General features: G+C 37.9%; 1 protein-coding gene across 4 annotated transcripts in view; it reads left to right on the top strand.

The window, feature by feature from the left end:
• The window catches only part of SBF2 (SET binding factor 2), a 472,399-nt gene that overhangs the window by 347,231 nt on the left and 111,894 nt on the right, over nucleotides 1-13,274 (top strand). The window lies entirely within an intron of this gene.

Here is a 13,274-nt window from a genome sequence, read left to right on the forward strand (position 1 = left end):
TCTCCTAAAATAGCACCCACACCCATTACATGCCTGCCTTAATTTTCTTTATAGCACTTTATAATACCTGAATTTATGTTATGTATTGGTTTGTTTATATGCTTTTTCTCCATCACAGAAAGTAGATTCCGTGAGGCTGGGATATTGTCTGTCCTCTTTTCTGCTGTATCCCAGTGTCACTCAGTAAATATTTATTGAATGAATGAACGACGTCATCGAAGCCAGAAAATAGAATTTAATTTCACTGGTAATTTCTGTGAACCTTCTGAGAATTTTCTGGAATGTTCAAAGTTATTTTTTAAATTGTTACTTATTACAGTTCTCCTATCTATGCTTTTTCATAAATAGGTTCGTTCTTATGGCAGACAAAATCAGCAAATTTCTTTTCCCGTGAAGGACTTGTAAAGAATTAGATAACAAAAAAATTAACAAAACAAAACAAAAAAACAAGAATTAGATAACCAGCCATACTTGGAATAATGCATTTAATGCATCCTTCTGAAATATGCAATAATAAACAATAAATCTGTGATAGCAGCTGGCTTGCTATTCAGCCACATGCAGAGTCAGCTTCAGGAGACAATAAGTTAGTAAGTTTGGTAACTGCCATGTTGTTTCTCTGTGTTAAAAAATTAATCGTACATACTTATGTTTTAGTGGTAGGCTTGGATTTGATGTTTTGTGGTTGGCATGGTTTGTTGTTGGATGAGTTTGTTTTGGATTGTTTTGGTTTAGGGGTGAATTAGTCAAGGTCCAGTGAGGAGCCCACAACCACACCAGTAATTTGAGCAGAGAAATTTTATTTTATTTTATTTTTATTTATTTATTTTGAGACAGAGTTTTTGCTCTTGTTGCAAAGCAGTTCTCCTGCCTCAGCCTCCCAAGTAGCTGGGACTACAGGTGTGTGCCACCACACCTAGCTAATTATTTTTTATTTTTTTGTATTTTTAGTAGAGATGGAGTTTCACTGTGTTAGCCAGGATGGTCTCGATCTCCTGACCTTGTGATCCACCTGCCTTGGCCTTCCAAAGTGCCTGGATCACAGGAGTTTCACCATGTTGGCCAGGATGGTCTCGATCTCCTGACCTTGTGATCTGCTTGTCTTGGCCTTCCAAAGTGCTGGGATTATAGGCATGAGCCACCATGCCCAGACAATTTTTGCATTTTTTTGTAGAGACAGAGTTTTCCATGTCACCCAGGCTGGTCTTAAATTCCTAGACTCATGCTATCTGTCCACCTCGGCCTCCCAAAGTGCTGGGATTACAGAAGTGTGCTACCACGCCTGAACAGAAATTTTAATATAAGGAGTTATTAAGTAGTAACAGGGGATTAACTACTAAGAGGTAGAGGGAATTCTAAAGAATACAGAAATACAATATAGAGAGCAACTACTACCTCTAGGGCTCAGGTATAGTACCTAACGAAGTGGCAAACTTGGAAGAGAGCCCCTCCCCAGATCTAGGCTGATTCAGATCATGTGGGAGAGGTGTTATTATGGCCACTGGATGGCATAGAATTTCACCGGACCAGGACTGGCAAGCAGTAAACTGCTTGCTGGAGTGTTGGCTAGACTTGCTAGGAAGCCACCCACTAGAATGGCCTTGAAACTTCTAGGGTGCCAGTAAAACTTGATGGGAAGCTACCAGCTGGGGTACCACTGAAACTTTATTGATGGTGAGCACTGCCACTGTGTTCCCAGACACCATCAGCAGGTACCTACCACAGGAAGCAAGAAGGAGAAAGTACACCAGAAAAAGGAAGAGAATCCACTTCCTACTGCAGTGTTCCTTCAGCACCTTTACTGGCAAACCTTAATATTCTGCATTTTGGCAAAGGGAAAATGTTTATAAGGGCCAGTTCCAGTATCACAAAGCAAGATAAAGAAGGATAGATTTGGAAGAAGTACTGCATTGATAACAGAGTGATTAGGTAAGGTGGATCACACTGATTCTTAGATATTTCTAAATCTGTATCTTTTGGAAAATTATTTCTAGTGCATATTGAATTTGTTAATTCAGGCAGTAGATGTAAATTGCATTATCCTTGGCACAAATCGCAGATTAGCCATCTTCATACTGTTCAGCCAGTATAAACGCCTGAGTCTTGCCAGCATTGCTTCAGAGAATGGACTCAGCTGCTTGTCGTGTTTAAATTTACTTTTAAAATATTTTAAATAACATATATTAATTTTTTTCAGTGGAACAAAAGTTTATTGAGTATCTCAATATAAAAAGCTGCTATAACAGGCAATATCATGGGCAGCAACATTAATAAAACATTGACATGGTCCTTAGGAATTTATATTAATAGTCTTTCTAATACTGCAGATAATTTTAAAAAATCAAACTGGTCCTCAGTGCCACCAACCAGATGGACATTATCTTAAGTAAAAGAGATATGTGTATATATGTATAAAATCCAGATAGTACAGAAAGGAACAAAATGCAAAGTAAAAGTTCCCTTTCCCACCTTTACCCCATTTCTTCTGAACCATTGGTTTCCTTCCTGGGGAAAAGGGGTGGGAGTAGGGGTGAGGGGCCAAGAAAGAGTCATGCATTATTGCCAGAATATTCAGATAAAAATTATCTTTTTAGAGGGGCAGATCCCTTGAGGTCAGGAGTTCGAGACCAGCCTGGCCAACATGGTGAAACCCCATCCCTACTAAAAATACAAAAATTAGCCAGGCGTGGTGGAGTGTGCCTGTAGTCCCAACTACTCAGGAGGCTGAGACAGGAGAATCGCTTGAACCCAGGAGGCAGGGTTTGCAATGAGCCAAGATTGTACCGCTGCACTCCAACCTAGGTGACCAAATGAGACTATGTCTCAAAATAAAAATAAAAATAATTTTTAAAAAAATTATCTTTTTTTAACAAAAAGCATCAAACCATTTACACTGTTACACACCTTGATTTTTTCCCTTAGTAGTACATCTTGATGATCCTCTCATAATAGCATATATACCTAATATTTTTAATTATTTCATTTATAATTCTAATGAAAAGATGGTGTATATGTACCTTCTGTTCTCATATAAGCAGGATATTTCATTAGCCCAGATGAAAGGTTATGTTTATCTTTTAGAGTTTTACTTAGCGTCAAAGTGATCAAGATTTCCCACTTGTAACATCGCCTATTTTCTAACCTTCGGGATTTGTCATCCAACAGCCACCACAAATTATTTTTTCCCCTGGATTGTAAGCCTACAGTTTCTTCTTACTTCTTTCCACTTTTACTAAATTACATGTAGTTCATTAACTCTTATGGAAGCCTTCTTTGAAGGTGGTACCTTAACAACAGGGTTTAAATTCTTAGGATTATTTTTACTGTGAAAATAATGTAATCTTTTATACTTATGTTTATTGTTTATATGGTACTTTCATTTTCTCTTTCAGTTTATTACATATGCCAAGCCCTGTGTTTATGTCTGTTGCAGAGTAATCACAGATTAATAAAACACATGATCCTTACCTTCAAGACACTTACTGTCTAATGGCTTTTTATATCCATTGATCAGCTGTTGAAAGTAGAGGAATCATTTCAAAGTTAATGAATAATAACATTGGGTTCTTCATTGGTTTACTTATGCTCTTTTTATTTAAAGATTATGTTTGTTAAATTAAGAGCCAGAGTATATGCTGAGAATATGTAAAGCAGGGGTTCCTGTCTAAAGGTTACTTTTTTAGAAGGAAAATAACAAGAAAGTAAAACCCAATAGAGCAGAAATAGAACCACAATGGGATACTTTTGTATTATTTTTTCCCAGCAATAGCAGTGAGTAACAATGAAAGTCATGGCCCCTTCACCACAAGCCACCATTTAACTTTTTTTTGAGATAGCATTTCACTCTTTTCGCCCAGGCTGGAGTGCAGTGGTGCAATATTGGCTCACTACAACCTCTGTCTCCCAGGTTCAAGCTGTTGTCCTGCCTCAGCCTCCTGAGTAACTGGGATTACAGGCGCCCACCACCATGCCTGGCTAATTTTTATATTTTTAGTAGAGACGGGGTTTCACCATGTTGACCTGTCTGGTCTCGAACTCCTGAACTCAGGTGAGCCACCCCTCTTCACCTCCCAAAGTGCTGGGATTACAGGCATGAGCCACCATGCCTGGCTGCCACCATTTAATTTAATGCCTTATCTCCAGTGACCCATGCACCTCAAGATCACCCTGTTGTAGTTCTTAATAACCCAGGTATTCTGGGGGGTTTTCTGGAATCTGTCAAAATATGGCGTATCCCTCCCATTATTTCCTTGAGGCATATCTGTTGGTTATTGATACTCAAAATGACTCCCAGGAGAGCTAACATTTTCTCCTTTGGTACCCATTATAGCCTGTGTTTACCCTGGGAGGAAAAATAAATACTCTATTCACCTTTAAATGCCATCACCCTGAAGTGAAGTCTTTCCAGATTCTAAAGATCTCCCACATGTACATGGCATTTCAGGAAGTTTTATTGATTGAGTTAGGTCTCACTTCAGAATAAGAGCATTATTTAGACACCCATTCTCAATAGAAACGTGTTTTTTCTTCACGGTTCTTTATTCAACATGTAAAAGTTTATTTTCTAGTATCTAGCCATTCAAAATATTTATTTGTTTGAAGAAACTTATTGAAGTATAGTTTATATATCATAAAATTCACCCATTTTAAGTGTGTATTTTAGTAGTTTTAGTGTTTTACAGAGTGGTAGAACCATCACCACAGTCTAATTATAGAACATTTCTTAAAAACAAAAATAAGTAAGTAAATACATAAATAGGCCGTAGTGATGGTTTATGCCTGTAATCCAGGCACTTTGGGAGGCCAAGGTGGTGGATCACCTGAGGTCAGGAGTTTGAGTCCAGCCTGACCAACATGACGAAACCCCTATCTCTACTAAAAATACAAAAATTAGCTGGGCGTGGTATCATGCTCCTGGGATCCCAGCTACTTGGTAGGCCAAGGTAGGAGAATCGCTTGAACTTGGGAGGTAGAGGTTGCGTTGAGCCAAGATGGCACCATTGCACTCCAGCCTGGGCAACAGAGTAAGACTCTGTCTCAAAAATAAAAATAGAAATAAATAGATAGAACATTTTTGTCACCCCAAAAAGAAACCTTATGCCCATTCACAGTCATTCCCCATCCCCAGGCAACCACTAATCTGCTTTCAGTCTCTATAAATTTGTCTTTTCCAGACATTTCATTTAAAGGGAATCATATAATATATGTTCTTTCGTGTGTTGCTTCTCTCACTGAGCATAATGGTTTTGAGGTTCACTCATGTTGTTAGAAGATTTAAGACTGCTAATTATTAAGAATTTTCCACACCTGGAGTGCTTAGGTAACCTGTATTATTTCAAAATGTGTCTAATTCAGTATATAGTGTATAATTAAACTAATTCTCTTATTAATATATTAGAAAAAATGTGAGATGTACAACATGACTTCTCAGTCTAAAGAAATATACATTAAAAAAAAAAAAAAAGGGCCAGGCGTGGTGGCTCATGCCTGTAATCCTAGTACTTTGGAAGGCCGAGGTGGGTGGATCACCTGAGGTCAGGAGTTCAAGACCAGCCTGGCCATCATGGTGAAACCCCATCTTAATTTCAAAAAAAAAATAAATAAAATAAAATAAATAAAAAATAAAAGAAATATACATTTACATTTCTACCTGATTTTATAGTTATTTAATTTCTTTATTGCTGAATTTTAAATGTGGCTTATACATTCTACATAAAGACCCACTAGTTTTTCTGGTTGTGAATAAAAACCTTGGACCTAGTTATTATTTCCATTTCAAAATATAAAAACCCATGGCAAGTAAATTCAGGATAGGGTAACAGGAAAGTCTACCTGAAAAAAGTAATCTATATCATTTGTATAAATCTAACTTACCTCATCAGAGAAGCAGTTAGAAAAGCCACATGTGTCACTTGTGTAAATCTAACTGACCTAATAAGTTAGTGACGTTAAGGCATAGAGAGTCACAGCATTTCCTGAGCTAGCTCCTAAGTGGTGACCTTCCTGCCACCCTCAGACTCTAGCACTAGTTCTTTCCCCAGCCAATACCCCCAACATGAATAAAGTAAAATCTGTGTTTTTCATGTCAAAGCCTGGTATTTCTTGTGTAAGTCCATTTGCCTAACAGAACACAATAAAGAACGGAGTCCAGAGGAAGGTGATAGGAATAATAAAGAGAGATAATATTTATTGGACTTTTACTATATACAATACAAGATGCTACATTTGACTTGCAATACCTAATCTAACCCTATGGAATTTTATTCCATGTTAAGGTGAAGGAAATGTGACTTGGAAAGAATCTATACTACCTAGCTAGTAAATGTCAGGATAGGACTCACTCAATTTTGATTTCAAAGCTCACGTTCTTTAACTATGATAGAGTTCTTCAAAGGAGTCCCAATTTATGAAGCATACCTCTAGGAACTTTTAAAAATCTTTTTGCTTAGAGGTATTGAATTGGCATTACTCCTAACCTCTAATTTCTTCAGCCATTTTTACACCTATATCCAGGAAAGATACTTTATTAAGTTTTGGCTTGGAAGGGCAAAGTCAGGATGTTATGGTTTAATTAATTATTAGATAGTATTATTTATAAGTTTCAAATATTCATATATTTCTTTTTCTTTTCTTTTTTTTTTTTTTTTTTGAGGTGAGTTTTTAGCTCTGTTGCCCAAGCTCTAGTGCACACCTCGGCCCACTGCAACCTCTGCCTCCTGGGCTCAAGCAATCCTCCCACCTCAGCCTCCTAAGTAGCAGGACTGCAAGCATGCACCACCACACTCAGCTAATTTTAAAAAGTTTTTTTCTTCTGTAGAAATGACGCTTCACTATATTGCCCAGGCTGGTCTCAAACTCCTGGGCTCAAGTGATCCTCCCCCTTGCCCTCCCAAAGTGTTGGGATTATAGGAATGAGCCACCATGCCTGGACATTTCCACATATTTCTAATAGAAAACCCAGTTCTCAGAATTACACTAAATACACTTGTATTTCACTGATAATTCAGAAGTTCCTTGAATACTGGCTTTGCCTTAGTAGTTAATATGGATCCTGATTGTTCTACTATAGATATGAGAGTTTGTAGATAATTCTGATGGAATCCAAATAAACCCACTTTCATAGCATTAAGATTGTGACTACAAGACAAATCTTATAGAAATATAAAAAATAGACATTTCATGTCATCACTTTTAATGGTAAATGATAAGCGGTTCTTAAAATCTACAAAATAGGAAAAGAATTTTTTTTTTTCAGATTTCATGATCTGGATACATTGCGTTTCCTACAATAGGTCTCAAAGTATTATATTTTTTGCCAAAAAAAAGAGCAGGGAGGGAATGGGTGATGAAGGGTCTTTTTTCATCTTTTTTTTCCTGCTGTAAACCAAATATTAGTCTTAAAAATAAATTAGCAGAAAAGTGTTTGAAAGTAAAGACAAGCATTAGTGCTGGCTGAATCCAAATTTGACCTGGAACAGATATGAATGTGTTTGTTACAGCACATCCTTCCAGCACAGCAGAATTTTCAAATGGTCAGAGAATTAGTGTCTTGCTTTTATTTCCTCCCTTCATTTTCTACTTGTTCTTTAAGACAGTTTAACATTCCTTCCTCCTCCTCTTCTCTTTCAGCACAACCTCTCCTTGCTTCTCCCTCTTTTTCTTTCTAGTTTTGAAAGACTGCTCCTTTATCCTACTGCTCCTGGAAAACCTCTGCTTCTGAGAAACTGAATTATTATAATTAGTTTAGAACTAATGTTCTTTATTAAGATGAGTTTATATGTACTATTTAAGCTAGTGATAGAAGGAAACCGGGGTAATTATTATTCTTGTAGGTGGGAATGAGAAAGAGTGGTTGAAGTATGACAAGACATAAATATTACAGGCAAAGAAAACACGTGAATCACTTACTGGGAGTAGTGACTGGAAATGTAGGCAGAAAGAACAGGTAGTCTGTGGCTAAACTATGAAGGACCATGTTAAGGAATTTTAATGTTGTATAAACATTAAGCAAAGAAGTAAAACAAATATCTTACTTCTCTGCTCCCATGACTTCTTTAAAAAGTTTTAAATAAATCAACACAAGTAAGATTTGAAGGAACATGGTTACTTATAGATTATTTATAAAGTTACTTTAACCACCTTGGTAGAAAAATTTATTTCAGCAGTCTCTGAGTGTCTCCCTTCTGTAAAACTCTGTACTTGGTAGGCATTGTGTGGGTCACAGGAGTGTTGAGACATGGTTTGTGATATGCATTAGTTGATTAGTGGGATAGACGGGCGTGAAAATAACTAACAGTAAGTAAAATAGGAGGAAACAAAGTGAAATGTTGTACTCAGTAGGAGTATGCCAGTGATTAAGGAGACTAATCTATTGATTTTTTTTTTTAAATGACAAGACTTCTCCTTGTAACATTTTTGTGTTGGTTCTGGTCATGAGATACACTTAGAGATGAACTAGTTATATATCTTTCCCACTGAGCATACTGCTATTTGCAACTCATTTTCAACAGATCACTTCAGTCATCTGTTGAGTACCTGCTATGTATGATGCAGCAAGGATAGAAATGATCATGATGGTGGTGATAGTTAACATACATTCAGCATTTCCTATGTGCCAGTCATTGTGTCTAAGCACTTTGTATGCATTAGATTGTAATCCTCACAACCCTATAATCTAGATTATCATTATCTCCATTTCACATTTGAGGAAACAGTATAGGTAAATTTAAGTAATCTGCCAAGATTATACAACAGTAAATAGGAAAAGGAAGAATTCAAACCTAAGGCCTTCCACTTTGTCAATATAGCATACTGGATATTCTGGAACACCACTCCACCACTCACCCCCACCATCACCAAAACACTAAAAAGGTAGGATAAAATATAAATATTTTATTAAATGCATAATTAAGCCCAAGAAAGTAAGGTAAAATTTTAAGGGTGAAAAAAAATGAGAAGAGGCAGGAACCTAAGATGGTATTCTGGTGCTGTAAAAAGTTGCAGCTAACCCGAAAACATCTAGCAATACCTGGAACCAAGAACCTATTTGATACTGGGTGAGGAGACAGAAATTTGTAAATATACTATATTCATAAATTCAAGAAACAATTTCTGGCTGGGCACAGTGGCTCACACCTGTAATCCTAGCACTTTGAGAGATCGAGGTGCGTGGATCACCTGAGGTCAGGAATTCGAGACCAGCCTGACCAACATGGAGAAACCCCATCTGTACTAACAATACAAAATTAGCCAGGCATGGTGATACATGCCTGTAATCTCAGCTACTCGGGAGACTGAGGCAGAAGAATCGCTTGAACCCGGGAGGCAGAGGTTGTGGTGAGCCGAGATCACGCCATTGCACACCAGCCTGGGCAGCAAGAGTGAAACTCCATCTCAGAAAAAAAAGAAAAAAGAAACAATTTCTAACTCACAGTAACTTTCTTGCCTGGATTATTAGCTTCTTAATGGTCTCTCTGCTTTCACCTTTGCTTCTTTGCATTCTATTATCAACACAGCTGCCAGAGTAACCCTTTAGAAACAACCTAAATCACATCATGCCTCTGCTCCAAACCCTCCAATTCCTTCTCATTTTACTCAGAGGCACTTTCCTAAATTAACTCCATGATTGTACACCTCAATTCCCTTATGTCTTTACATAAATGTCACTTTCTCAGTGAGGGCTATCCTGATAACCCTATTTAAAATTTTATTTATCACTACTCTCTAGCACTCTTACTTCCTCTTCCCTGCATGCGTGTGTGTGCATATGTGTGTGCATGCATACGTGTAAGTGTGTGTGTATGTGACAACTTATTTTCTGTGTCTTGCGACTAGTGGCAACATGAAGGCAAGAAGTTTTCATTTGTTCACTGATATATTCCATTCTCCTAGATTGTGCCTGGTACATAATCAGTGCTTAATAATGAATGGAAGAAATTAATGAAATATAACAAAAATGTAGTACAGAAGATTAACAAAGCCAGAAGTTGTTTTTTTGAAAATAGTAATAACTAGACTTCACTCTCCAGTGTTTTCTAATTCCACAACCCATCCCTTTTACCACCATATAGTGCACAGCTTCCTTCTGCCTTCACAAGTCTTACTGAGTGGACAGTAGAGTCAGACTGCCTGGGACTTAATAGCTCTGTGACTTTGAGCATATTGTTTTACTTCTCTCTGCCACAGTGTCTTTAACCATAAAAAAGTACCATAATAGTATACCTATAGAATTGTTTTGAGGATTAAATGTGATAGCACATGTAAAGTGTTTACTGCCCAGCACTTAAGCAGCCTTCAATAAATGCTCATGACTCCTGCTGACTTTTTTGTTGTTATGGTAATTTGTCCTCTTCCTCTTCCTCTTGTGAAGCTTACCACAGTTCCCCATTAAGTGCTATGAATATGTAAAAACTAATCAGAAGCCCTGTAGGTGGACATACTTGTTGTCTGGCACAAGAATCAGCACTCAAACCGACTGTCCAGTTAATTCTTACCACTCTGCTGAGTTTTTATAGTAACGACAGATCAATAATGGGAGAGGTAGCTGTGTAAGAATGAACGTGATTTGTGTATTGCTCTTAGGTCAAGAGAACTTTGGGATAACTCTCCAGTGGCTCCATAAGAACAACCCTACCTACCCCTCCCCATCCTCCCTGTGCACCCCCTCCACACAGACACTCACAGGCACACATACACCACTCTACTTTCCAGGCTCTGACTCTCCACTGAAAGACCATATGCTGATTACTTGAACTGAAAACAAAATATCTAACTCCCGAAAGGTATCATGGCCAATATACTGTTTAGAAGTGGGCCATCATTAAACATTTGACACTTTGGGGCAAAAGGAATCTGAAAGGTGTAGTCAAGACTGATATCTATCCTTCCCGTTCTCTTCAACAGAATTGAAACTTCAAATGCTTAAAGAAGCCAGAAAAGTAATGTAAATGGCTAAAGTGGAAATTGTACAGAACTAGAAAATGCCTGTTCCATGTTTAAAGAACACATCTGCTATTTAGTTTCAGTCATTTGTTGTCAGGCAAAAAAAAATGTGCACATAGTGTTGCCAGGTTTATTGCTTTTAATAAGAAGGGGCCGAGTGCAGTGGCTCATGCCTGTAGTCCCAGCACTTTGGGAGGCTGGGGTGGGTGGATCACTTGAAGTCAGGAGTTTGAGACCAGCCTGGCCAACATGGTGAAACCCCGTCTCTACTAAAAATACAAAAATTAGCCAGGCATGGTGGCAGGCGCCTGTAATACCAGCTACTCGGGAGGCTGAGGCAGGAGAATCACTTGAACCTGGGAGGCGGAGGTTGCAGTGAGCTGAGATTGTGCCACTGCACTCCAGAGCAAAACTGTCTCAAAAAAAAAAAAAAAAGGCAGAAATCTACTTTTAAAAAATTTCCCAATTAATTATTATTAATAAAACTGAAAACAAAATAACTACAGGCTACCAGTAGCTTGGACTTCTGTGTTTATCTGTCCAGAAAACAATGAAAATTGCATAATTTTAATTTGAAAGATAAGTGCAGCTAAAAATATAAATTCAAGAGGCTTCTACAGAGAGATGATTACAGAGCTCTGTTGGAAGAAGAGAGAAGAAAAAAGAATAGAGGTCAGAAACATGGGAAAAAATCTAGGGAATAACAAAAGGAAGAAAAAGAATGAGAGCACAAGAGAATCACATGAGGATTAGATTAGATGAAGTAGCAGAACCTATTTTGGAATAGAAGTTAAAGTTGCTAATTTGAGCAATCTTCAGTAGATTATGTAGTGCCATTAAAAATCAACTGATCAGCCGGGCGCGGTGGCTCACGCCTGTAATCCCAGCACTCTGGGAGGCCAAGGCTGATGGATCACGAGGTCAGGAGTTTAAGACCAGCCTGACCATGGTGAAACCCTGTCTCTACTAAAGATAAAAAAATTAGCTGGATGTGGTGGCGTGCGCCTATAATCCCAGCTACTCGGGAGGCTGAGGCAGGAGAATTGCTTGAACCCAGGAGGTAGAGGTTGTAGAGAGCCAAGATCTCGCCACTGCACTCCAGCCTGGGCAACAGAGTGAGACTCCATCTCAAAAAAAAAAAAAAAAAAAAATCAACTGATTATTTATTTTGCAAGAAAACAGTGAGAAAGGGAACATAATTATGATTGAGCCAAGCTCTAATTTATTCTAAAGGAGCATGGAATTTGATTATTTCTCTTGACCCCTCCAAGTAAATTTTCTTTTTTTGGATTGTGAACCTCCAACAGACAGATAAAGGGACAAGGAACAATGCCCTCTCTTCTAATTCTGAGTCAGTAGGAGGTGAAGGCAAAGGTAGTGCTGAAGGAGGAGGCATCCCATCTCCTACAAAGTGGGCAAGGCTACAGAGGTCGTCCTGTGTGAGTCCATTTCATTTCTGATTCTGCCTCGGCCTTAGTTCCCCAATCATCTTGGATCCTATTACAAGAGGATTTCAGGACCGTCAATTAATTCCTGACATACACATTTAAAAATAAAATTTTCACATCAGAATAACTTAATAAAAACATGAAAATTTTATTGAAATTTTTCATCTTCCAGAATAAATGGATTTCTTCCAAAAATATACTTCTTCTTACTTTGCTATCACCATGTATAGAATATAGTAGAAAATGTTTGTTCCCACTAAATTGAAAAAGGAACTAACAAGCTTTAATGTCTACTGTGATTTTTCTCAGAACCAGTAAAATATCTGCTGTTTCTACCTATACTGTCTTATGTATTGTAAAACTAGAAGAAAAAAGTTGTGAAGTATACAGACCTAGACTTGAAAGGGTTTTATTCATGGGCAGCATGAAAGTCGGAAGAAAATATTAGACAATATAGGTTTAAATTTTACTAATATTTTAAAATTTTCAAATAATACATTTAAATTTCGTGAGCCACTTAAGAGTATTGGCATCATGTTTAATGATGAGAAGTAATTACACTTTTTTTTTTGGAGGCAAAGTCTTGCTCTGTCACACCTCTGCCTCACGTGTTCAAGCGATTCTCCTGCCTCAGCCTCCTGAGTAGCTGGGATTACAGGCGCCTACCACCACGCCCAGTTAATTTTTGTGTTTTTAGTAGAGATGGGGTTTCGCCACGTTGGCCATGCTGGTCTTGAACTCCTAACCTCAAGTGATCTGCCTTCCTCAGCCTCACAACGTGCTGGGATTACAGGCATGAGCCACCTGGCCATAATTATACTATTTGAATGTCTAGGTCCCAAAAAGCTTTGGTTTATGGATTTACTGCCTTTGATTGTTTCCATG

Source organism: Aotus nancymaae, unplaced genomic scaffold (genome assembly GCF_030222135.1).
Source record: "Aotus nancymaae isolate 86718 unplaced genomic scaffold, 86718_ANA_hifiasm-v0.15.2.pri h1tg000059l, whole genome shotgun sequence".
Taxonomy (NCBI): domain Eukaryota; kingdom Metazoa; phylum Chordata; class Mammalia; order Primates; family Aotidae; genus Aotus; species Aotus nancymaae.